The sequence below is a fragment of the Manis pentadactyla genome, chromosome 11 (genome assembly GCF_030020395.1).
Source record: "Manis pentadactyla isolate mManPen7 chromosome 11, mManPen7.hap1, whole genome shotgun sequence".
NCBI classification, from domain to species: Eukaryota; Metazoa; Chordata; class Mammalia; order Pholidota; family Manidae; genus Manis; species Manis pentadactyla.
In genome coordinates, this window is record NC_080029.1 from 112,011,907 (window position 1) to 112,038,067 (window position 26,161).

Here is a 26,161-nt window from a genome sequence, read left to right on the forward strand (position 1 = left end):
TGAATGTTGAAACCACAATGTTGTTCATGTGAAACCTTCGTAAGATTGTATATCAATGATACTTTAATTTGAAAAAAAAATAATTTAGAGTAAGGAAAAATAGCTTGCCAGAGATAGAGGAAATATCACTACTACATGAACATCACTACCATTATAATTAGAGGACAACAAAAGAGTATGTTAAACACTGCAACAAGGACAAGAGCTGAACTCCAAGCTCATTTTTTTACATATTACTTGGCACATCCTGTGCATAATTATATGTTGTTGATAATGTTATAAATTCTAAATCTTAACATTCACATGTGAGTACCCAAAGCAAAAAAAATCACAGCATAGTTTAACTGACTTAATAGTTCTCTTTGGCTTAAAACCTTAAAAGGTAGAATCACTTAATTTAATTTAGAGGCAAGATTACTCCCCAGACAATTTCCTAGAGCTGCATCCCTCCCTGCCTTATGTGCCAGAGATTTTTCTACACACTGGAATGAAGAAGACATATAAAGTTCTCACTTTCATAGAGTTTAGTTTCCTTCTAGTAAGGAAGACAAATAATAAACAAGTAGATAAATCATTAAATTTCAGGAAGCATAAATGCTATAAAAAATAAACCAAAAGAGGTAAGAGGATGGGTGATCACTGTTTTCTAAAGTGTGATCATTGAAGATCTCTCTCAAGAGATAGACTCTGACTACTCTTTAAAGCAGACACCTAAATGATGTGAGGGAGCAAGCAATGCAAAAACCTGAGGAAAGAGTACTCCAAACAGAGCAAGCACAAGTGTTAAGCCCTGGGATGTACCTAACATGATCAAAGAATATAGGGAATTTCAGTGTAGTAGAGGTGGAGTGAACAGAGAGAGAGAGAGAGATTCATCATATATAACCTTGTAGTCAATGGCTAGGAATTTCTCTGTTTAACTGTAAAAGGTAGTCATTGTAAGGTATTAAACACAAGAGTGACCTATTGACAGTTTTAAGATCATTCTAGCTATGAATTGGAGAATAGAATGTAGGAGGTCAAGAAAGCAAGCAAACCAGTTAAGAGACTACTGTAATTATTTAAGCAGGAGATGGTGGTGGTTTAGACCAGAGAAATAAGGTATAGGTGACGATATGTGATCAGACCAGAAATATATCCCAAAAATAGAGCAAAGAGGATTTGCTGATGGGCTAGTTACAGGGTATAAAAAAAAGAAACAAATCACAAGTGACACACAGGTTTTTTACCTGAGTGACTAGTTAAATGGTCCCGTCAATTACTAAACAGATTTGGAGTAAATGACAAGGATAGGAACCATACCTCCTTTGTTGTGCAAATTTAGTTTGAGATGCCTATTAGCCAAATGGGATGTGAAATAAATACCTGCATGATGCTTATAACATGAATAATGATGAACTATTACACTGGACATCAAGGAAGGAGTCTGGGCTAAAAATATAAATGTGCAAGCCAATCAACATACAGATGGTTTTTTTAAAGACATAGAAATGGATAAATGTATGAGAAAAATGTTTTTGTTTAATCTTCACATCAGCCCTATGAGGTAGTAACTATTATTATTCCCATTTTAGAGATCAGGAAGCTGAGGCTAAGAGATTAAGACATGTCCAACCACACTCTGCAAGTAAATGGTAGTGTTAAAAAAAATATGACTGACTACAATGACCATGACCTTTTTAAAGTGAGATTAGTTATATGAACCACAGAACTTGAAGTGAGTATTTTCTCAGTTCTCCCAAGGATAGTACATAACTTGTGCCATTCTAGGTGCAATGGAGAGAAGCTGATTCTTTACATACAATGTACATCCAAATGTTTAGTTCTCTCAAGGATCTGCAGCTGAGAAAAAAAACTTTACTACTTATTATTATTCCATTACTACTACTAATACTACTTGGAACATTTAAAATCAGAGAGAAGGAGACTGATGGACAACATAAGTTACTATTCTGTGACTTTTTCTGGTCTTCTCTTTGTAATCATTAAAATCAAGTATTATTTGGGGATTTTATAGCACCAAAGGTGATTTTAGTTTAACACTACACCAGACCTTTATTGGCTCTATTCACTCAGCACTTGTTTCCCCAAGAACATCAATTCATCAGAAAACCACTAGACTGGAAGTCCCTCAGTGCAAGAATCTTTGTTTTTTTCATTAATGTGTTCCAAGCATCTGGAACTGTGCCCTTTCTGGGAAGAAAACTAAATTTCCAGCCTCAGTGGGCAGAACCTGTTATTGTGTAAGATAGGGATGCTTTTCATGGTATCTTAGATTCTTGGTACCACTAAACTCTGATAGGATTAGCCTAATCCAGAACTTTAAACTCTTGCTTTCATCTTCCTTAAGACTGGCCTCCTTTCTTACAGAAATATAACAGGTTCCAGATATGGCCATTACTGGTCAAGTAACCACCATATTATGATGTCAATATGCACTGTGTGTACTGTTCAAAATAACCAGTATGAATCAGTAACTATTATATCATACATACTCTAGAGGAAAAAATATTCTCCTTACAATTTCAGATATCCCTTATAAAACTCCACAAGTATTTCAGAGCACAAATATTTTGAATCACTCCAGCAACTCCATTAAATGCCAAGGCTTGAAATGAGTAATTCTGACTAGACCAGAAATTGCATTCCAATCGATTTAACCTACACATAATAACCTACACATATCAATGCAATATAAGTAGACAATGTATTTCATTTTCAAACTATAAGAATCTGCTAACCCCAGGCATTAAGGATACTTCCACAACAGGCTCAGATGGATTTTTAATCTGAGTCACTGAAATGACTACAGAGGATTTTAAAAAATCAGTCATTTCTGGCAAAAAAAAATTATAAAGCACAACAACACACTATGTTGGTGAGGCTGTGAAGCAAACAGGTGCTCCCATATATAACTGGTGGGAATGCAAATTAGTACAACATTTCTGGAGGGAAACTTGGCAATACCTAACAAAACTACACACAGCAGTCTCCCCTAATCCACTCCCATATACTACTGGTGGGAATGTAAATTAGTACAACATTTCTAGAGGAAAACTTGGCGATCAATACCTAACAAAACTACATACAGCAGTCTCCCCTTATCTGCTCCAGTAATAAGCTGGATTATGCTTGAATATGTTCCAAGAGCCCCAGTGGATGCCTGAAACTGAGGACAGTCCTAAACCCTATATATACTACGCTTTTTCCTATACATGCATGCCCATGATAAAGTTTAATTTATAACTTAGACACAGTAAAAGAGTAACAACAGTAATAATAAAGCAAACCAATTATAACAATATACTGTAATAAAAGTTATGTGATCCCTTCAAATTAATTTCCAGGACTAGAAGGCTTCACAAATGAATTCTATCAAACATTTAAAGAAGAGTTAATACCTACCCTTCTCAAACAATCCCAAAAAAAGAGAAGAGGAAGCAACGCTTCCAAATTTATTCTAAGAAGTTAGCATTACCCTGATACCAAAAACAGACAAAACCATTACAAAAAAGAAAATTACACGAGGAGGAGCCAAGATGACTGTGAGTAGAGCAGCAGAAATCTCCTCCCAAAACCATATAGATTTTCGAAACTACAACAGACACAACTATTACTGAAAGAGAGACCAGAAGATACAGTACAACAGCCAGGCTACATCAACATCTGCCAGAACTAAGCACCTCACGAAGGGGGTAAGATCCAAGCCGTGGCCCAGCGGGATCCGAGCGCACCCCCCACCCCAGCTCCCCCGCGGGAGGAAAGGAGTCAGAGCGGGGGGGAGCGGAAGCCCAGGACTGCTAAATACCCAGCCCTAGTCATTCACACTGGGAACGCAGAAACACATTGCCTGGTGTGCTGGATATTAGGGAAACAGAACAGTAAAACCTGCGAGCAGGTCCCCGCAGCCGGCGCCCTTGGGACAAAAGAAAAGCAAGTGTTTTTTGAAAGTCTTAAAGAGACAGGGGCCTCACAGCTGGACAGAAGAGTGCCGGTACACTCAGCCCAGCAGGCTGGGAATCCTGGAGAACTTCAGGCGCCCTAACCCCCTCGGAGGTAGTGCAGCTCTGAAGCCCCTCATGGCGATAAACAGTTTCCCGTCCATTCCCCCTCTGGCGCGGCCCCACCAGAGCAGGGGAGCAGCCTGAGAGCAGCCGCACCCACAGCAGCTGCCCACAGCCTCCTCCTCAGCTGCCCGGGCCAGACTCAGAGGCCCTGCTGGCACACAGCTGCCCAGCACAGAGGAAGCTGGGACAAGGTGCAAAGGGTTGCCATTCTCTCAGGAGAGCATACCCAGTGTGTCTGCCCCTCCCAGCAGGGCTCTGGGCTGCCTCGCCCATGGCAGCTCAGGAAATAAAACCAGAAGCTCCTCCCCGCGTGCAGGTAACCGGCACAGGCAGCAGACTAGAGCAAGGTGACCACCAAGCAGGAAAGGACTTTGTTTTCCTAGCTAAAACACATGCCAACTGCCAACGACTACCTCTATCACCATGAAAAGGCAGAAGAATTTGATCTACTCCAGAATTACACAGACAACCACTCAGAGGGAGACTGAGGAGATAGATTTAACCACTCTTCCTGAAAAAGAATTCAAAATAAAGGTCATAACCATGCTGATGGACCTGCAGAGAAACATGCAAGAGCTAAAGGATCAAGTTAGGAGGGAGAATACAGAAATAAAACAGGAGGCGGGGCGGAAGATGGCGGCGTGAGTAGAGCAGCGGAAATCTCCTCCCAAAACAACATATATCTATGAAAATATAACAAAGACAACCCTTCCTAGAATAAAGACCAGAGGACACAGGACAATATCCAGACCACATCCACACCTGAGAGAACCCAGCGCCTCGCGAAGGGGGTAAGATACAAGCCCCGGCCCCGCGGGAGCCGAGCGCCCCTCCCCCCAGCTCCCGGCGGGAGAAGAGCAGGCAGAGCGGGAGGGAGACGGAGCCCAGGGCTGCCGAACACCCAGCCCCAGCCATCCGGGCCAGAGTGCAGGGCCCTCGATACTGGGAAAACAGGGCAGCAAGAACAGTGAGCAGGCACTGGAGGCTGGGCGACAGAGGACATAAGAAAAGCGCGCGACCATTTTTTTTTTTTTGCTTTTTTGCTGCTTTGTTTTGGCGAGCGCTTTTTGGAAGTCTTAAAGGGACAGGGACCCCAATATTAGGGAAACAGGGCAGAAAGACCGGTGAGCAGAGGCCTGAGGCTGGCACCGGAGAATAAAGAAAAACGAACGACCACCTTTTTTTTTTTAATTAAAAATTTTTTTTTTTTTTTAATTAAAAAAATTTTTTTTCTTGTTTTTTTTTGTGGTCGTTGTTTTGTTTTGGCGGGTGCTTTTTGGAAGTCTTAAAGGGGCAGGGCGGGCCACTTAATCCAGAGGTAGGGAATCCGGGATCTCTGGGCAACCTAACCCCTGGGCTGCAGGGAGCAGGGAGGCCCCTTACGGAGATAAATAGCCTCCCAGCAGCTCCTGCTCCAACGCGACTCCACCATTTTGGAGGAGCTGCCCGAGCCAGGCCACGCCCACAGCAACAGCGGAGATTAACTCCATAGCAGCCGGGCAGGAAGCAGAAACCCTGTCTGCGCGCAGCTGCGCAGCACAAGCCACTAGAGGCCGCTGTTCTCCCAGGAGAGGAGGGCCACAAACCAACAAGAAAGGAAGTCCTTCCAGCCGTCACTCGTCCCAGTTCTGCAGACTATTCCTATCACCATGAAAAGGCAAAGCTACAGGCAGACAAAGATCACAGAGACAACACCAGAGAAGGAGACAGACCTAACCAGTCTTCCTGACAAAGAATTCAAAATAAGAATCATAAACATGCTGACAGAGATGCAGAGAAATACGCAAGAAAAATGGGATGAAGTCCGGAAAGAGATCACAGATGCCAGAAAGGAGATCGCAGAAATGAAACAAACTCTGGAAGGGTTTATAAGCAGAATGGATAGAATGCAAGAGGCCATTGATGGAATTGAAATCAGAGAACAGGAACGCATGGAAGCTGACATAGAGAGAGACAAAAGGATCTCCAGGAATGAAACAATATTAAGAGAACTGTGTGACCAATCTAAAAGGAGCAATATCCGTATTATAGGGGTCCCAGAAGAAGAAGAGAGAGGCAAAGAGATGGAAAGTATCTTAGAAGAAATAATTGCTGAAAACTTCCCCACACTGGGGGAGGAAGTAATCAAACAGACCACGGAAATACACAGAACCCCCAACAGAAAGGATCCAAGAAGGGCAACACCAAGACACATAATAATTAAAATGGCAAAGATCAAGGACAAGGAAAGAGTGTTAAAGGCAGCTAGAGAGAAAAAGGTCACCTATAAAGGGAAACCCATCAGGCTAACGTCAGATTTCTCAACAGAAACCCTACAGGCCAGAAGAGAATGGCATGATATATTTAATACAATGAAACAGAAGGGCCTTGAACCAAGGATACTGTATCCAGCACGACTATCATTCAAATATGACGGTGGGATTAAACAATTCCCAGACAAACAAAAGCTGAGGGAATTTGCTTTCCACAAACCACCTCTACAGAACATCTTACAGGGACTGCTCTAGATGGGAGCACTCCTAGAAAGAGCACAGCACAAAACACCCAACATATGAAGAATCGAGGAGGAGGAACAAGAAGGGAGAGAAGAAAAGAATCTCCAGACAGTGTATATAACAGCTCAATAAGCGAGCTAAGTTAGGCAGCAAGATACTAAAGAGGCTAACCTTGAACCTTTGGTAACCACGAATTTAAAGCCTGCAATGGCAATAAGTACATATCTTTCAATAGTCACCCTAAATGTTAATGGGTTGAATGCACCAATCAAAAGACACAGAGTAACAGAATGGATAAAAAAGCAAGACCCATCTATATGCTGCTTACAAGAAACTCACCTCAAACCCAAAGACATGTACAGACTAAAAGTCAAGGGATGGAAAAACATATTTCAAGCAAACAACAGTGAGAAGAAAGCAGGGGTTGCAGTACTAATATCAGACAAAATAGACTTCAAAACAAAGAAATTAACAAGAGATAAAGAAGGACACTACATAATGATAAAGGGCTCAGTCAAACAAGAGGATATAACCATTCTAAATATATATGCACCCAACACAGGAGCACCAGCATATGTGAAACAAATACTAACAGAACTAAAGGGGGATATAGACTGCAATGCATTCATTCTAGGAGACTTCAACACACCACTCACCCCAAAGGATAGATCCACTGGGCAGAAAATAAGTAAGGACACGGAAGCACTGAACAACACAGTAGAGCAGATGGACCTAATAGACATCTACAGAACTCTACATCCAAAAGCAGCAGGATATACATTCTTCTCAAGTGCACATGGAACATTCTCCAGAATAGACCACATACTAGGCCACAAAAAGAGCCTCAGAAAATTCCAAAAGATTGAAATCCTACCAACCAACTTTTCAGACCACAAAGGCATAAAACTAGAAATAAACTGTACAAAGAAAGCAAAGATGCTCACGAACACATGGAGGCTTAACAACACGCTCCTAAATAATCAATGGATCAATGACCAAATCAAAATGGAGATCCAGCAATATATGGAAACAAATGAAAACAACAACACTAAGCCCCAACTTCTGTGGGACACAGCAAAAGCAGTCTTAAGAGGAAAGTATATAGCAATCCAAGCATATTTAAAAAAGGAAGAGCAATCCCAAAAGAATGGTCTAATGTCACAATTATCGAAATTGGAAAAAGAAGAACAGATGAGGCCTAAGGTCAGCAGAAGGAGGGACATAATAAAGATCAGAGAAGAAATAAATAAAATTGAGAAGAATAAAACAATAGCAAAAATCAATGAAACCAAGAGCTGGTTCTTCGAGAAAATAAACAAAATAGATAAGCCTCTAGCCAGACTTATTAAGAAGAAAAGAGACTCAACACAAATCAACAGTATCAGAAACGAGAAAGGAAAAATCACGACGGACCCCACGGAAATGCAAAGAATTATTGGAGAATACTATGAAAACATATATGCTAACAAGCTGGGAAACCTAGGAGAAATGGACAACTTCCTAGAAAAATATAACCTTCCAAGATTGACCCAGGAAGAAACAGAAAATCTAAACAGACCAATTACCAGCAACGAAATTGAAGAGGTAATCAAAAAACTACCAAAGAACAAAACCCCCGGGCCAGATGGATTTACCTCGGAATTTTATCAGACATACAGGGAAGACATAATACCCATTCTCCTTAAAGTTTTCCAAAAAATAGAGGAGGAGGGGATACTCCCAAACTCATTCTATGAAGCTAACATCACCCTAATACCAAAACCAGGCAAAGACCCCACCAAAAAAGAAAACTACAGACCAATATCCCTGATGAACGTAGATGCAAAAATACTCAACAAAATATTAGCAAACCGAATTCAAAAATACATCAAAAGGATCATACACCATGACCAAGTGGGATTCATTCCAGGGATGCAAGGATGGTACAACATTCGAAAGTCCATCAACATCATCCACCACATCAACAAAAAGAAAGACAAAAACCACATGATCATCTCCATAGATGCTGAAAAAGCATTTGACAAAGTTCAACATCCATTCATGTTAAAAACTCTCAGCAAAATGGGAATAGAGGGCAAGTACCTCAACATAATAAAGGCCATCTATGATAAACCCACAGCCAACATTATATTGAACAGCGAGAAGCTGAAAGCATTTCCTCTGAGATCGGGAACTAGACAGGGATGTCCACTCTCTCCACTGTTATTTAACATAGTACTGGAGGTCCTAGCCACGGCAATCAGACAAAATAAAGAAATACAAGGAATCCAGATTGGTAAAGAAGAAGTTAAACTGTCACTATTTGCAGATGACATGATACTGTACATAAAAAACCCTAAAGACTCCACCCCAAAACTACTAGAACTGATATCGGAATACAGCAAAGTTGCAGGATACAAAATCAACACACAGAAATCTGTGGCTTTCCTATATACTAACAATGAACCAACAGAGAGAGAAATCAGGAAAACAACTCCATTCACAATTGCATCAAAAAAAATAAAATACCTAGGAATAAACCTAACCAAAGAAGTGAAAGACTTATACTCTGAAAACTACAAGTCACTCTTAAGAGAAATTAAAGGGGACACTAACAGATGGAAACTCATCCCATGCTCGTGGCTAGGAAGAATTAATATCGTTAAAATGGCCATCCTGCCCAAAGCAATATACAGATTTGATGCAATCCCTATGAAACTACCAGCAACATTCTTCAATGAACTGGAACAAATAATTCAAAAATTCATATGGAAACACCAAAGACCCCGAATAGCCAAAGCAATCCTGAGAAAGAAGAATAAAGTAGGGGGGATCTCACTCCCCAACTTCAAGCTCTACTATAAAGCCATAGTAATCAAGACAATTTGGTACTGGCACAAGAGCAGAGCCACAGACCAATGGAACAGACTAGAGAATCCAGACATTAACCCAGACATATATGGTCAATTAATATTTGATAAAGGAGCCATGGACATACAATGGCGAAATGACAGTCTCTTCAACAGGTGGTGCTGGCAAAACTGGACAGCTACATGTAGGAGAATGAAACTGGACCATTGTCTAACCCCATATACAAAAGTAAACTCAAAATGGATCAAAGACCTGAATGTAAGCCATGAAACCATTAAACTCCTGGAAGAAAACATAGGCGAAAACCTCTTAGACATAAACATGAGTGACCTCTTCTTGAACATATCTCCCCGGGCAAGGAAAACAACAGCAAAAATGAGTAAGTGGGACTATATTAAGCTGAAAAGCTTCTGTACAGCAAAAGACACCATCAATAGAACAAGAAGGATCCCTACAGTATGGGAGAATATATTTGAAAATGACACATCCGATAAAGGCTTGACGTCCAGAATATATAAGGAGCTCTCACGCCTCAACAAACAAAAAACAAATAACCCAATTAAAAAATGGGCAGAGGAACTGAACAGACAGTTCTCCAAAAAAGAAATACAGATGGCCAACAGACACATGAAAAGATGCTCCACATCGCTAATTATCAGAGAAATGCAAATTAAAACTACAATGAGGTATCACCTCACACCAGTAAGGATGGCTGCCATCCAAAAGACAAACAACAACAAATGTTGGCGAGGCTGTGGAGAAAGGGGAACCCTCCTACACTGCTGGTGGGAATGTAAGTTAGTTCAACCATTGTGGAAAGCAGTATGGAGGTACATCAAAATGCTCAAAACAGACTTACCATTTGACCCAGGAATTCCACTCCTAGGAATTTACCCTAAGAATGCAGCAATCAAGTTTGAGAAAGACAGATGCACCCCTATGTTTATTGCAGCAGAATTTACAATAGCCAAGAATTGGAAGCAACCTAAATGTCCATCAATAGATGAATGGATAAAGAAGATGTGGTACATATACACAATGGAATACTACTCAGCTATAAGAAAAGGGCAAATCCAATCATTTGCAGCAACATGGATGGAGCTGGAGGGTATTATGCTCAGTGAAACAAGCCAAGCGGAGAAAGAGAAATACCAAATGATTTCACTTATCTGTGGAATATAAGAACAAAGGAAAAACTGAAGGAACAAAACAGCAGCAGAATCACAGAACCCAAGAATGGACTAACAGGTACCAAAGGGAAAGGGACTGGGGAGGATGGGTGGGTAGGGAGGGATAAGGGGGGGAGAAGTAGGGGGGTATTAAGATTAACATGCATGGGGGGGTAGGAGAAAAGGGAGGGCTGTACAACACAGAGAAGGCAAGTAGTGATTCTACAACATTTTGCTATGCTGATGGACAGTGACTGTAAAGGGGTTTATAGGGGAGACCTGGTATAGGGGAGAGCCTAGTAAACATAATATTCGTCATGTAAGTGTAGATTAGTGATAGCAAAAAAAAAAAAAAAAAAAAAGGGCAGTTCCTGTGTGGTAACCTCCAACGAGTTCTACACAAGGGTATAAAGGGCATATAAAAGTGTAGGCAAAGGGTCTGTTTGTGTTTATACAGAGGATCAAAGCCTAATTGGGCTACCCCGAAAATGAACTAAGATACGATATGAAAAAGAACTTCCAACATCTGCACCCTCTGGAAGACTCATGCCAGAAGATGATCATCAAAAAACCCCAACAAAGATCCACGCACTGCTACAGCTGTAGATGCACTCATCCCACCAGTTCCTGGACCTGCCATGGGAATGAGGAAGGAGATATCTAAGCTGGCCTGTGCATACAGTAAAACAACAAAATTGGACTGGATCTATACTGTTGGAACTCAACCAAGAATTTGGAGAAGTGCAAATTGTAGCGCTCCAAAGTCTTACAACTACAAATTATTTATTGTTAAAAGAACATATGGCATGTGAACAGTCCCCAGGAATGGGTTGTTTTAATTTGTCTGATTTCTCTCAGACTGTTCAAGTTCAGTTGGACAATATCCACCATATCATAGATAAGTTTTCACAAATGCCTAAGGTGCCTAACTGGTTTTCTTGGTTTCACTGCAGATGGCTGGTAATTACAGATATGCTTTGGTTATGTAACTATACTCCTATTATGTTAATGTGTGTGTGCAATTTAAGTAGTAGCTTAAAACCTATACATGCTGAAGTTACTCTACAAGAAGATATATCAAAGAAATAATCAATCTTCCCATGTTTTCTTCCGCCTGCTACTTCTATAGCTTTTCTTCTTCCTTCCTAATTACAACCCTTAAATAGAACACGTGCCTCATATCAAATTTACCGAGTATCATAATTCTTCCAAGTGGTAAAGATACCTCAAGACAAATGCTGGGCATAGAAGCCACAGGGCATAAATATGCAAAGAAGTAAAAAGCTAACTTTTTCAAACAATAAGGCTTCTCTCTCACTTACCAACTTCACATTTCCCTGTATGGCCCCGGAAGATGACTGGTTAGCCAGAGACGGGTAAGATTCCTCAAGGGAGGAACAACCTAAGACAGGCACAGTCGCAGGGGGGCCATCAGGTGAGAAATTGGGGATCAACAGAGGTGAGGCTTAGAACCTCACCCCCCCGTTCTGAGAGAAATCTTCTGCATACGTGGATGTTTTATTGCCCTGGTCTAGCTTGGATTAACACATAGTCTACAGGCACACACCTGATCATCTACATGTGCTCTCTTACAACACTAAACTATGTTTTCTACCTTTATCTTGTATCTACCTACCACTTCAGCATTTTATTAAAAATCATAATAATAAAGAGAGAAATGTGGTATCCACATATAAATCAAGTATAAAAACCAAATCAGTATTCATATTTGAACTGACTGTTTAGAGTTCATAATGCATGAGCAAAACCAAAAGTTTCTGTGATGACTGCCCTTGTACTGTTCACTATGTAACTTATTCATTATGTAAGAATTTGTTCTACATGTAAAAACTTGTTTGTTATGCCTCAGAAGATTGGAGACTGACAAAAATTAGGCTTGGGGTGGAATAATGATTGTGCATTGAGCATTGACTCCCCTATACAGAATTTTATTGTCGTTAACAACCATTTGATCAATAAATATGAGAGATGCCCTCACAAAAAAAAAAAAAAAGGACAGACTTCCAATGGTAAAATAAATTAGTAACTGGGATGTAATGTACGGCATAGGGAATATGGTCAAGATATTGTAACAGCCTGGTAGGGTGATAGCTGGAACCTAGAATTATGTATATAAATGTTCTACCACTGTGTTGTACACTTGAAACTCATGTAATGTAATACTGTGTGTCAACTACCCTTCAATAAAAAATAATTATTAATTAAAAAAAAAAAAAAAAAAAAAAAAAAAACAAGCCCAGATACAAAGAACAGATTGAAGATTCTCAAAGGTGGGAGGTGGGGGTGGGAGAATGTGTGAAGGGGGGTCAAAAGATAAAATCTTCCATTTATAAAATAAGTCCTGGTGATGTAATGCACAGTATGGTGACTATAGTTAATACTGTATTGAACATTTGAAAGTTGCTAAGATCTTAAACTCTTCATCACAAGATAGTTTTGTATGTATAGCGATGTATGTTAACTAGTCTTATTGTGATCATATCACAATATATACAAATATTGAATCATTATGTTGTACACGTGAACCAAATGTTATATGTCAATTATACCTCAATACAAAAATAAAAACACTGAAAACATAAAAAAAAAAAAAAAAAAAAGAAATAAAACAATCTCTGGAAGGACTTAAGAATAGACTGGATTAGGTGCAAGAGGCCATTAATGGAACAGAAATCAGAGAACAGGAACACAGAGAAGCTGAGTTAGAGAGAGATAAAAGGATCTCCAGGAATGAAACAATATTAAGAGAACTGTGTGACCGATACAAATGGAACAATATTCGCATTATAGGGGTACCAGAAGAAAAAGAGAGGGAAAAGGGGATAGAAAGTGTCTTTGAAGAAATAATTGCTGAAAACTTCCCCAAACTGGGGGAAGGAAATAGTCTCTCAGACCATGGAAGCCCACAGAACTCCCAAAACAAGGGACCCAAGGAGGACAACACCAAGACACATAATAATTAAAATGGCAAAGATCAAGGACAAGGACAGAGTACTAAAGGCAGTCAGAGAGAGAAAAAAGGTCACTTACAAAGGAAAACCCATGAGGCTATCATCAGACTTCTCAACAGAAACCATACAGGTAAGAAGAGAATGGCATGATATATTTAATGCAATGAAACAGAAGAGCCTTGAGCCAAGAATACTGTATCCAGAACAATTACCATTTAAATATGAAGGAGGGATTAAACAATTCCCAGACAAACAAAAGTTGAGGGAATTTGCCTCCTACAAACCACCTCTACAGAATATTTTAAAGGGACTGCTCTAGATGGAAGCACTCCTAAGGCTGAATAGATGTCACCAGAGAAAATAAAATCACATCAAAGAAAGCAGACCAACCAAATACTAATTAAAGGCAAAAACTAAAATCAACTACTCACAAAAGTAGTCAAAGGAAACACAAAAGAGTACAGAATAAAACTCCTAACATATAAAGAATGGAGGAGGAGGAATAAGAAGGGAGAGAAATAAAGAATGATCAGACTGTGTTTATAATAGCTTAATAAGCAAGTTAAGTTAGACAGATAGTAAAGAAGTTACCCTTGAACCTTTGGTAAGCACAAATCTAAAGCCTGCAATGGCAATAAGTACATATCTTTCAATAATCACCCTAAATGTACATGGACTGAATGCACCAATCAAAACATACAGAGTAACAGAATGAATAAAAAAGCAAGACCCAGCTATATGCTGCTTATAAGAGACTCACCTCAAACCCAAAGACATACACAGACTAAAAGTCAAGAGATAAAAAAGATATTTCATGCAAACAGTAGGGAGAAAAAAGCAGGTGTTGCAGTACTAATATCAGATAAAATAGACTTCAAAACAAAGAAAGGAACAAGAGACAAAGAAGGGCATTACATAATGATAAAGGGGTCAGTCCAACAAGAGGATATAACCATTATAAATATATATGTACCCAATACAGGAGCACTAACATATGTGAAACAAATACTAACAGAATTAAACGAGGAAATAGAATGCAATGCATTCATTTTAGGAGACTTCAACACACCACTCACTCCAAAGGACAGATCCACCAGACAGAAAATAAGTAAGGACACAGAGGTACTGAAAAACACACTCGAACAGATGGACCTAATAGATATCTACAGAACTCTACACTCAAAACCAGCAGGATACACATTCTTCTCAAGTGCACATGGAACATTCTCCAGAATAGACCACATACTAGGCCACAAAAAGAGCCTCAGTATATTAAAAAAGACTGAAATTCTACCAACGAACTTCTCAGATCACAAAGGCATAAAAGTAGAAATAAATTGTACAAAGAAAACAAAAAGGCTCACAAACACATGGAGGCCTAACAACATGCTCCTAAATAATCAATGGATCGATGACCAAATCAAAATAGAGATCAAGCAAGATAAGGAGACAAATGACAACAACAGCACAAAGCCCAAGTTCTGTGGGACACAGCGAAGGCAGTTTTAAGATGAAAGAATATAGCAACCCAGGCTTATTTAAAGAAGGAAGAACAATCCCAAATGAATAGTTTAAAGTCACAATTACTGAAAATGGAAAAAGAAGAACAAATGAGGCCCAAAGTCAGCAGGAGGGACATAATAAAGATCAGAGAAGAAATAAATAAAATAGAGAAGAATAAAACAATAGAAAAAAATTAATGAAACCAAGAGCTGGTTCTCTGAGAAAAAAAACAAAATAGATAAGCCCCTAGCCAGACTTATTAAGAGAAAAAGAGAATCTACACGCATCAACAGAATCAGAAAGGAGAAAGGAAAAATCATGATGGACCCCACAGAAACACAAAGAATCATTAGAGAATACTATGAGAATCTATATGTTAACAAGCTGGAAAACCTAGAAGAAATGGACAACTTCCTAGAAAAATACAACCTTCCAAGACTGACCAAGGAAGAAACAGAAAATCTAAACAGACCAATTACCAGCAATGAAATTGAATCGGTAATCAAAAAGCTACCCAAGAGCAAAACCCCAGGGCTAGGTGGATTTTCCACGGAATTTTATCAGACATACAGAAAGACATAATACCCATTCTCCTTAAAGTTTTCCAAAAAACAGAAGAGGAAGGAATACCTCCAAACTCATTCTAATACCAAAACCAGGCAAAGACCCCACAAAAAAGAAAATTACAGACCAATATCCCTCATGAACATAGATGCAAAAATACTCAACAAAATATTAGCAAACTGAATTCAAAAATACATCAGGAGGATCATACCCCATGACCAAGTGGAATTCATCTCAGGAATGCAAGGATGGTACAACATTCGAAAACCCATCAACATCATCTACCACATCACCAAAAAAAAGGACAAAAATCACATGATCATCTCCATAGATGCTGAAAAAGCATTCGACAAAATTCAACATCCATTCATGATAAAAACTCTCAACAAAATGGGTATAGAGGGCAAGTACCTCAACATAATAAAGGCCACATATGACAAACCCACAGCCAAAATCATACTTAACAGTGAGAAGCTGAAAGTTTTTCCTCTGAGTTCGGGAACAAGACAGGGATGCCCCCTCTCCCCACTGTTATTCAACATATTACTGGATGTCCTAGCCATGGCAATCAGACAAAACAAAGAAATACAAGGAATCCAGATTGGTAAAGAAGAAGTCAAACTGTTACTATTTGCAGATGACATGGCATTGTACATAAAAAACCCTAAAGACTCCACTCCAAAACTACTAGAACTAATATCTGAATTCACCAAAGTTGCACGATACAAAATTAATACACAGAAATCTGTTGCATTCCTATACACTAATGATGAACTAGCAGACAGAGAAATCAGGAAAACAATTTCATTCACAATTTCATCAAAAAGAATAAAATACCTAGGAATAAACCTAACCAAGGAACTGAAAGATCTATATCTTGAAAACTACAAGACACTCTTAAGAGAAATTAAAGAGGACACTAACAAATGGAAACTCATCCCATGCTTTTGGTTAGGAAGAATTAATATTGTCAAAATGGCCATCCTACCTAAAGCAATCTACAGATTCAATGCAATCCCTATCAAAATACCAACAGCATTCTTCAATGAACTGGAACAAATAGTTCTAAAATTCATATGGAACCACCAAAGACCCCGAATAGCCAAAGCAATCCTGAGAAGGAAGAATAAAGTAGGGAGGATCTCACTTCCCAACTTCAAGTTCTACTAATACAATTTGGTACTGGCACAAGAACAGACCCACAGACCAGTGGAACAGAATAGAGTCCAGATTTTAACTGAAACATATATGGTCAATTAATATACGATAAAGAAGCCATGGATATACAATGGGGAAATGACAGCCTCTTCAACAGTTGTGTTGGCAAAACTGGACAGCTACATGTAAGAGAATGAAACTGGATCATTGTCTAACCCCATACACAAAAGTAAATTCGAAATGGATCAAAGACCAAAATGTAAGTCATGAAACCATAAAACTCTTAGAAAAAAACATAGGCAAAAATCTCTTGGTCATAAACATGAGCGACTTCTTCATGAACATATCTCCCCAGGCAAGGGAAACAAAAACAAAGATGAACAAGTGGGAGTATATCAAGCTGAAAAGCTTCTGTACAGCAAAGGACACCATCAATAGAACAAAAAGGCATCCTACAGTATGGGAGAATATATTCATAAATGACAGATCCGATAAACGGTTGACATCCAAAGTATACAAAGAGCTCACGCACCTCAACAAACAAAAAGCAAATAATCCAATTAAAAAATGGGCAGAGGAGCTGAACAGACAGTTCTCCAAAGAAGAAATTCAGATGGCCAACAGACACATGAAAAGATGCTCCACATCGCTAGTCATCAGAGAAATGCAAATTAAAACCACAATGAGATATCACCTCACACCAGTTAGGATGGCCACCATCCAAAAGACAAACAACAACAAATGTTGACAAGGTTGTGGAGAAAGGGGAACCCTCCTACACTGCTGGTGGGAATGTAAATTAGTTCAACCATTGTGGAAAGCAATATGGAGGTTCTTCAAAAAGCTCAAAATAGAAATACCATTTGACCCAAGAATTCCACTTCTAGGAATTTACCCTAAGAATGCAGCACTCCAGTTTGAAAAAGACAGATGCACCCCTATGTTTATCGCTGCACTATTTACAATAGCCAAGAAATGGAAACAACCTATGTGTCCATCATTAGATGAATGGATAAAGAAGATGTGGTATATATACACAATGGAATATTATTCAGCCAAAAGAAGAAAACAGATCCTACCATTTGCAACAACATGGATGGAGCTAGAGGGTATTATGCACAGTGAAATAAGCCAGGTGGAGAAAGACAAGTACCAAATGATTTCACTCATATGTGGAGTACAAGAACAAAGAAAAAACTGAAGGAACAAAACAGCAGGAGAATCACAGAACCCAAGAATGGACTAACAGTTACCAAAGGGAAAGGGACTGGGGAGGATGGGTGGGAAGGGAGGGATAAGGGGGGGGGGAAGAAAGGGGGCATTATGATTAGCATGTATAGTGGGGGGGGCATGGGGAGGGATGTGCAACACAGAGAAGACAAGTAGTGATTCTACAGCATCTTACTATGCTGATGGACAGTGACTGCAATGGCGTTTGTGGGAGGTACTTGGTGATGCGGGGAGTCTAGTAAACATAATGTTCCTCATGTAATTGTAGATTAATGATAGCAAAAGAAAAAAAAAGAAAATTACAGACTACAACCCCTTACAAACACAGATGCAAAAATTCTCAAGAAAATATCAGCAATCCAAATTCAAATAAACATTAAGAGCATCATTCACCACAGTCAAGTGGGATTTAATTCAAGGATGCAAGGATGGTTTCGTATCCACAAATCAATAAAAATGATATGCCACAGTAACAAAAGGAAAGACAAAAATCATGTGATCATCTCAACAGATGCAGACAAAATTCAACATCCATTTATGATAAAAACTCTCAACAAAGTAGGCACAGAGTGCAGAACATACCTTAACATAAGAAAGGCCATATATGACAAACCCACAGCTAACATCTTATTCAATGGTGTAAAGCTGAAAGCTTTTCCTCTAAGATCAGGAACAAGACAAAGATGCCCACTCTCACCACTTTTATTCAACATAGTACTCGCAGTCCTAGCCACAGAAATCAGACAAGGAAAAGAAACAAAAGGCACCCAAATTGGTAAGAAAGAAGTAAAACTGTCACTATTTACAGATGACATAATACCATATAGAGAAAAAATCCCTAAAGTTCCCACCAAAAAACTATTAGTACTAATAAATCAATTCAGTGAAGCTGCAAGATACAAAATCAATGTTGCATTTCTATACATTTATAATGTACTAGCAGAAAGAGAAATTAAGAAAACAACCCCATTTACAATTGCATAAAAAAATACATAGGAATAAATTTAACCAAGGAAGTGAAAGACCTATGCTCTGAAAACTTTAAGACATTGGTAAAAGAAATTGAAGATTTTGCAATAAATGTAAAGATATACTGTGTTCATATATTGGGAGAAGTAATATTGTTAAAACGTCCATATTACCCAAAGCAATCTACATATTGAATGCAATCTTTATCAAAATACCAATGACATTTTTCATAAAACTAGAACAAATAGTCCTAAAATTTGTATGGAATCACAAGACCCCAAATAGCAAAAGTAATCTTGAGAAAGAACAACAAAGCTGGAGGTTATCAGGCTCCCTGATTCCAAACTACACTACAAAGCCATAGATATCAAAATACTATAGTACTGGCACAAAAACGAGAGCATCAATCAATGGAACTGAATAGAGAGCCCAGAAATAAACCCAGGCTTATATGGTCAATTAATCTATGACCAAAGAGGGCAAGAATATACAATGGGGAAAGACAGTCTCCTTAATAAATGGTCTTGGGAAAACTGGACAGCTACATGCAAAAGAATGACCACTTTCTTACACTATATACAAAAATAAACTCCAAATGGATTGAAGACCTAAATGTAAGACCTGAAACTATAAAACTCCTAAAAGAAAATATAGGCAGTAAACTCTTGGACATCAGCCTTAGCGTTCCTTTCTAGATATGCTTCTCCAGGCAAGGGAAACAAGAGCAAAAATAAACTGGGAGTACATCAAACTAAAAAGCTCTTGCATAGTAAAGCAAACCGTCAACAAAACAATAAGGCAACCTACTGAATGGGAGAAGATATCTGCAAATGATATATCCAATAAGGTATTAATATCCTAAATACATAAAACTCTTACAACTCAACACCAGAAAAAAAAATGTACAGAGGACCTGAACAGCCATTTTGTCCAAATAAGAAATACAGATAACCAACAGACACATGAAAAACTGCTCAACATCACTCATCATCAGGGAAATGCAAATCAAAACCACAATTAGATTATCACTTCATATGATTCAGAATGGCTGGAATCAAAAAGACAAAAACAAGAAGTGTTAGAGAGGATGTAGAGAAAGGAAAGTCCTTGTACACTGTTGGTAGGAATGTAATTGGTGCAGCCACTACAGAAAACATAGAAATTCTTTAAGAAATTAAAAATAGAAATTCCATATGATCCCGTAATTCTACTTCTGGGTATTTACTTGAAGAAAACAAAAACACTAATTCAAAAAGATAAATGCACCCCTATGTTTACTGCAGCATTATTTACAATAGCCAAGATATGGAAGCAACCTGTCTATCAATAGATGAATGGATGAAGACATGATATATACACACAATGAATTATTAGCCATAAAAAAATGAATGACACTTGCCATTCACAAGAACATGGATAGACCTAGAGGATATTATGCTAAGTGAAATAAGTCAGACAGAGAAAGATAAATACCAAATGATTTAACTTACATGTGGAATCTAAAAAATAAAACAGTGAACCAACAACAGCAAAAACAGAAACAGAGTCATAAATATATAGAACTGGTGGTTACTAGAGCAGAGGAGAGTGGAAAATAGGCAAAATAGGTGAAGGAGATTAAGAGGTACAAACTTTGAGTTAGAAAGCCACAGAGATAAAAGATACAACACAGGGAATACAGTCAATAATATTGTAAATACTTTGTATGGTGATTGTGATAGATGAATTACTTTGAATGGTAATTCACTTACTGTGGTGAAGATTTTGAAATGTATATAATGTCAAATGACTCTTGTCTCCTGAATTAAATATCAACCACTCTTCAATTCAAAAAAAAGAAGAAACTGAGGGAAGTAAGAGTTATGTGAATGTGGTCCCTCTCTCTCAAAGTATCACTGTACTGAACTCATCCTTTTTATGATGATGATGTGAAATGATAAAATGCCTACATGATGAGCTGTAGTGAGGTGAATGATGTAAATCTTGTGACAAAGCATTAGGCTACTAGTGACCTTCTGACCAGGGTTGATAACAGGTAATTGGAACTGTGGATAAGGGGGAACTACTGTATACACTTAACTTTGGACCCAGCAATCCCACTTACAGGAATCTACCTTGAAGATACATTTCTAATAATACAAAAATATATATGCACTGGTCATTTACTGAAACATTGTTTATAATTGTAAAACACAGGTAACAACCCACAGAGTACTAAACAGCTGTAAAAAAAAAAAAAAAAGAAAAGTATTTCTTCAAAAGAATGAACTGATTTGGAGTGAATTTCAGGATATATTATTAAGTTAAAAAAGTAAAGTGCAAAAGAGTATCTATAACTTGTTATATCTATGTATCTTATACCTTCATACAAGAAAAAAGGGAATAAACAGTTTGGCAGTTCCTCAAAAAGTCAAACATAAAGTCACCATATGCCTGAGGAGTTCCACTTCTAGGTATATACCCAAAGGAATTAAAGACCTATGTCCGCACAAAACCTTGTACAGGAATGTTCATAGCCGTATTACTCATAATAGCCAAAAAATGAAAAACGAAATGTCTATAAATTGATGCATGGATGAGCAAAAAGTGGTATATTCATATATGGAATACCATCCAGCCACAAAAAGGAATAAAATACTGATGCACGCTACAATATGGATGAACCTTGAAATAATTATGCTAAATGAAAGAAGCCAGGCACAAAAGGCAGTATATTATATGATTCCACTTACATGAAATGTCCAGAACAGACAAATTCATACAAACAGAAAGCAAATTAGTGGTTACCAGGGGCTGGGGAAGGGGGAAATGGGAAGTGACTGCTAATGGATACAGGGTTTCTTTTTGGATGAAGGAAATGTTCCTGAATTAGACATGTGATGGTTACACAACCTTGTGAATATAACTACTGAACTGTATACTTTAAAAGGGTGAGTTTTGTGGTATGTGAATTTTATCTCAATTTAAAAACCTGTATGAGGAAAAAAAAAAAGGAATATTAGAAATACACACAATCTGTTCATTTGTGTGAAAGAAATAATCAAAGGATAAACCAAAAAATGAAGAGACTGGTTATCTACAGGGCATGGAAAAGAGGTGGGGAAAAGGGGGTAATAGGAATGCGGTAGTAGGAATAAGGAGTGATACTTCTCTGAGTATATCTTTTTATGTAGTAATATTTATAATAGTAATGTTTCATATATCTAAATAAATAAGAAATTAAAATCAACCAGGACTGGGAGAACTCAAAACATACCTCAAATAGTACATAAAGAACCTAACTACACTTCTAACCCTAACCAACCACACTAAAGGGAGTGGGGAAAAAAAACTAACCTAGGTAGATTTAGAAAGCAATATTTTGACTAGATACTGTAAGGCTAAAGACAAAAAAAAACTGTACACAAATACTGCACTTAGAAAATGTTTCTCATAAGGGTATGGGTTAGCAATTGGTAACTACTTGATGTGCATTCTAAAAGTTAACCAATTAAGTTAGTTTGCTATTGAAAATGAGAGCCAGGTTTCTCACAAAAAAGTTACAGTAAGAAAAGGAGATAGCTTGGAAGGAACCTTGAGGTGTTAGACTGGAATAAAGACATCAATATGAATCCTAGTGAACATTTTTGTGTGCTCACCTGCATGCTGGGTGGGTTAGTGTATGTACATGTATTTCCTAGCTCTGTCCTCTGAGGGCCTATAAGCAATGGCAGCCCAATGAACATGCCTACCATCCAGATCTTGATTTAAATTCTATCCTGCAATAAAAGAAACCAGGGCTTCTTAGAGGGGTGGTTGATTATAAGAGTGGCACAAAGAAAGATACAAGATGAGCAATGGTGCCAGAATACAAGGAAATGCTCCAAAAAGGGTGAAGGCCAACCTGAAAGAGCTCCTAAAGGCCAAAGCTGGAACAATCTGAGCAATAAAATGACACTATTGGATTACCGATAGAATAAAATAAATACCCATGAGATAATACTTATATAAATAAATACAATACTTATATATAAATATATAAATTATTCAGATAACTGAATAAATAAATGAGGATGGGACATCTCTTCCTTGCAGAAGAATTTCAGTAATATATGTAGAAGGAATGAGGGAAATACAAAATCACCAATAAGCAACCACCACAATAATAACTGTTGCAGACAAGATCCACCAATGGATGCTAAAATAAGCAGGAGAAAGTTTGAGGAGAAATAGTAAGTATATCTGCATAGTCTCAAAGTACCTCCCCCAAGATCTGGATCAATTACGAAAGGAAGAACAGTAGTAATTTTACAGTGGAGAATAAAGCAGAGGCCACCTTAACAAAGAAATCAAGCATATTAGCAGTAAGACATATATCAACACTATGTACCCTCTAATATGCACTGAGAAGGACACGTCACTTCAGTGGTTTTCTGGAAAACTTACATAACCTCAGTCTAATGAGGAGAAAAACATCAAATTCCAAATGTGAAAATTCTACAAAATAATTAACCAGTATTCATCAAAAGTGTCAAGATAATGAAAGACAAGGAAAAACTGAAGTACTATCACATCCCGAAGAAAACTAAGAAGATACAACTAAATGTAATGTGGGATCCTGGATTAGATGCTGAAACTGAAAAAAAGACATTATGGGAAAAACTGGTGAAATTCAAATAAAGTCTGTGGCTTAGTAGGATTATACCAATGCTAATTTCCTGATTTTGATCAGTGTACTATGGTTACGTAGATCACCAACATTAGCGGTTGCTGGGTGTATATAGGAACTCTCTGTACTATCTTAGCAACATTTCTGTAAGTCTAACATTATTTCAAAATAAACAGTTAAAAGTAAATAAGTAAATTATATCAATAGATCATCTTATGCTACTGTCATATTTCCATTCTCAGGGATCTCATCTGGAATTTAATATTTTCATTAATCTAGACAGCCCAGTAAGTGACAGCAGAACAAACAAAAATCATAAAAATCAGATCTGGCAATCTAAAAAAGTAAATTATTTATTTTATGTTCCCTATACTTCTTTTAGTCAAAAAAAAATTGCTAGCTGTTATGACTTTACTGGCCTTATACACTTTATAATGACATGACCAATTTTTTATGTTTTCAACATCATGATAATCTGTGGTATGTGCCCATAATAACAAATTTTATCTGTCTGTTAAGCCAAACTTTCATTTACATTAAAAAATTATCTTCAAAAAATTATAGTAAGTTTGTTATTTATTATTACAGTTGTCCAACTATAAAATTCAAATTTTGTTTCACATCAATTTGCTTTCATCCTAACACACTTCTTCACACCCCAAAAACACAAAGTCATCATTATTGTTATTTTAAGTGCTGAAAAATCTGAATTTTAAAAGATTAAGCCATCCAATGTATCCAGTCTTTTATTTCAAATATTAAGGAGTAATTTAGTCTTTTTTGGGAAAAGCTTTGGACATTAGAATTATATTGTTATTTATTATATGCAGCCTCTACTAACCAATTCAACCCGATAACAACAGTCTTTGAAAGTCCTTTAATCAAACAGAATTTTCAGGAGATGTTTATGTTATTAATAAGCAAACTAAGTGACACCTTTACATTTGCTTTCTCCTCCATGCACCACCAGGATTCCTGCATTTGGGAGAGGAATGCATGACCAGCAAACAAATGGGTAAGTGCCACATGCAAACAGCATGACTAGAACTTTAAGAAGCAAAGTGATAAGAACCTTAGGTAAAGCGAAATTCATAAAAGTTTAGAATTACAACAGGTCTTAATAGACCATTTAATCTATTCCAAAGACAACCCCAGACAGATGACAATCTATCCTATTTTTAAAAGCCTCCAGATTTCCAACCTCCCTAGATGTCTCATTCTGCCATATAATCCTGCCATGTGATGTGGGGGAAATATAACATGACTACTCTTTGCCCTGCCTAATGCTTTCTTTTCTCAAATAATATAACAATACATTTTAACTCACTTCCAAGATATACAAATGTGTATAGGTGCATTATACACAAACCCATGCATATATGCACCTAAAACACTCAATTTAGCTTGTATAAACACACACTATACAAACCTACACACTCAAAGGCGCATATCCATTACATCCCAATCCCAAAAGCACTATGAAACAATGTCACATAACGATTGAGGTCTAAAAATACCCAAAAGAAATCAGTTTTATAAATCCGGAGGTAAACAGGTTTCTTCCCACCCTGAATAATCATAGTCTGTTTGCTTTCCACTAACACTGCTCCTTTTCAGCAACCTCCACAGGCAGAATTGTAAGAAAAGTTCTTAGTAGGTAATAATTTTTAAATGATTTTTAAACCATTTAACAATCATTTTGGAAGAGAGCCCAATGGAAGAGATAGCGATGACAGGGGTACAGCCAGTGCTAATCAACAAGTAACCAGGTTTAATCAAACAGGCCAAAGAAGTGACGCAAATAAAACAAATCATTTTTGGAACATATATAGAATCGGGAAGTCCCAATTAAGGCTGACCCAAGTACTATTTGAAAAAATTAAATGTCTGTTAGAAAATAAACCAAAATGTTAACCATGAAATGATACCTTTGGAAATGGAATTACAAGAATAGGTTATAGTTCAGATTAGTATTACTATTACTCTGACTATCCCTATTTTCTACAGCATTATGGACATTATTTTGAAATTAAGGCGAATTCTGTCCCTGTGTTTCACAGCTCTCTAGAATGGAAAGCATGTCTTTTACATAACCTCCTGGGAGAAGTGGTACCAACTCCGGTCCTCTGCGTGTCTCCCATGAACCTGCCACCCATCACAGAATAGGTTCCACCACGTTTCCTGAGACAGCTCCTGTCATCGTCAATTTCATCTCACCCCACAGACTAAACAATGCATCTCGTCTTCCCTCCAGGTAGCAGTGGCTTTATAAACTGTTATTTTATCGAGACCGGAGATTAGCAGAAAGGTTTACCCGATGAAAAGCTGCCCCCATCTAAAAGCAGAAGAAAGGAGAAAAGAGACGTTGTCCCAACCTCCACCCTTCAAAAGGCGGCCGGCGACGGGGCACCGTAGTCGCGACTCTCCTCGGATCCCGAAAGGAAGTCGGGCCGCCGCCCCCCGACCCAAGCGCAGGCCGGGGGAGGGGTGCTCGTTAGCGGAAAAAAGGGCTGGGGGAGAAGGTCACAGACGCGAC

At 38.0% G+C, this 26,161-nt stretch overlaps 1 protein-coding gene across 1 annotated transcript in view; it reads right to left on the reverse strand.

Moving 5' to 3' along the window:
- Nucleotides 1–26,161, reverse strand: part of HERC1 (HECT and RLD domain containing E3 ubiquitin protein ligase family member 1) — a 211,431-nt gene that overhangs the window by 184,836 nt on the left and 434 nt on the right. The gene's annotated exons all lie outside the window — the stretch shown is intronic.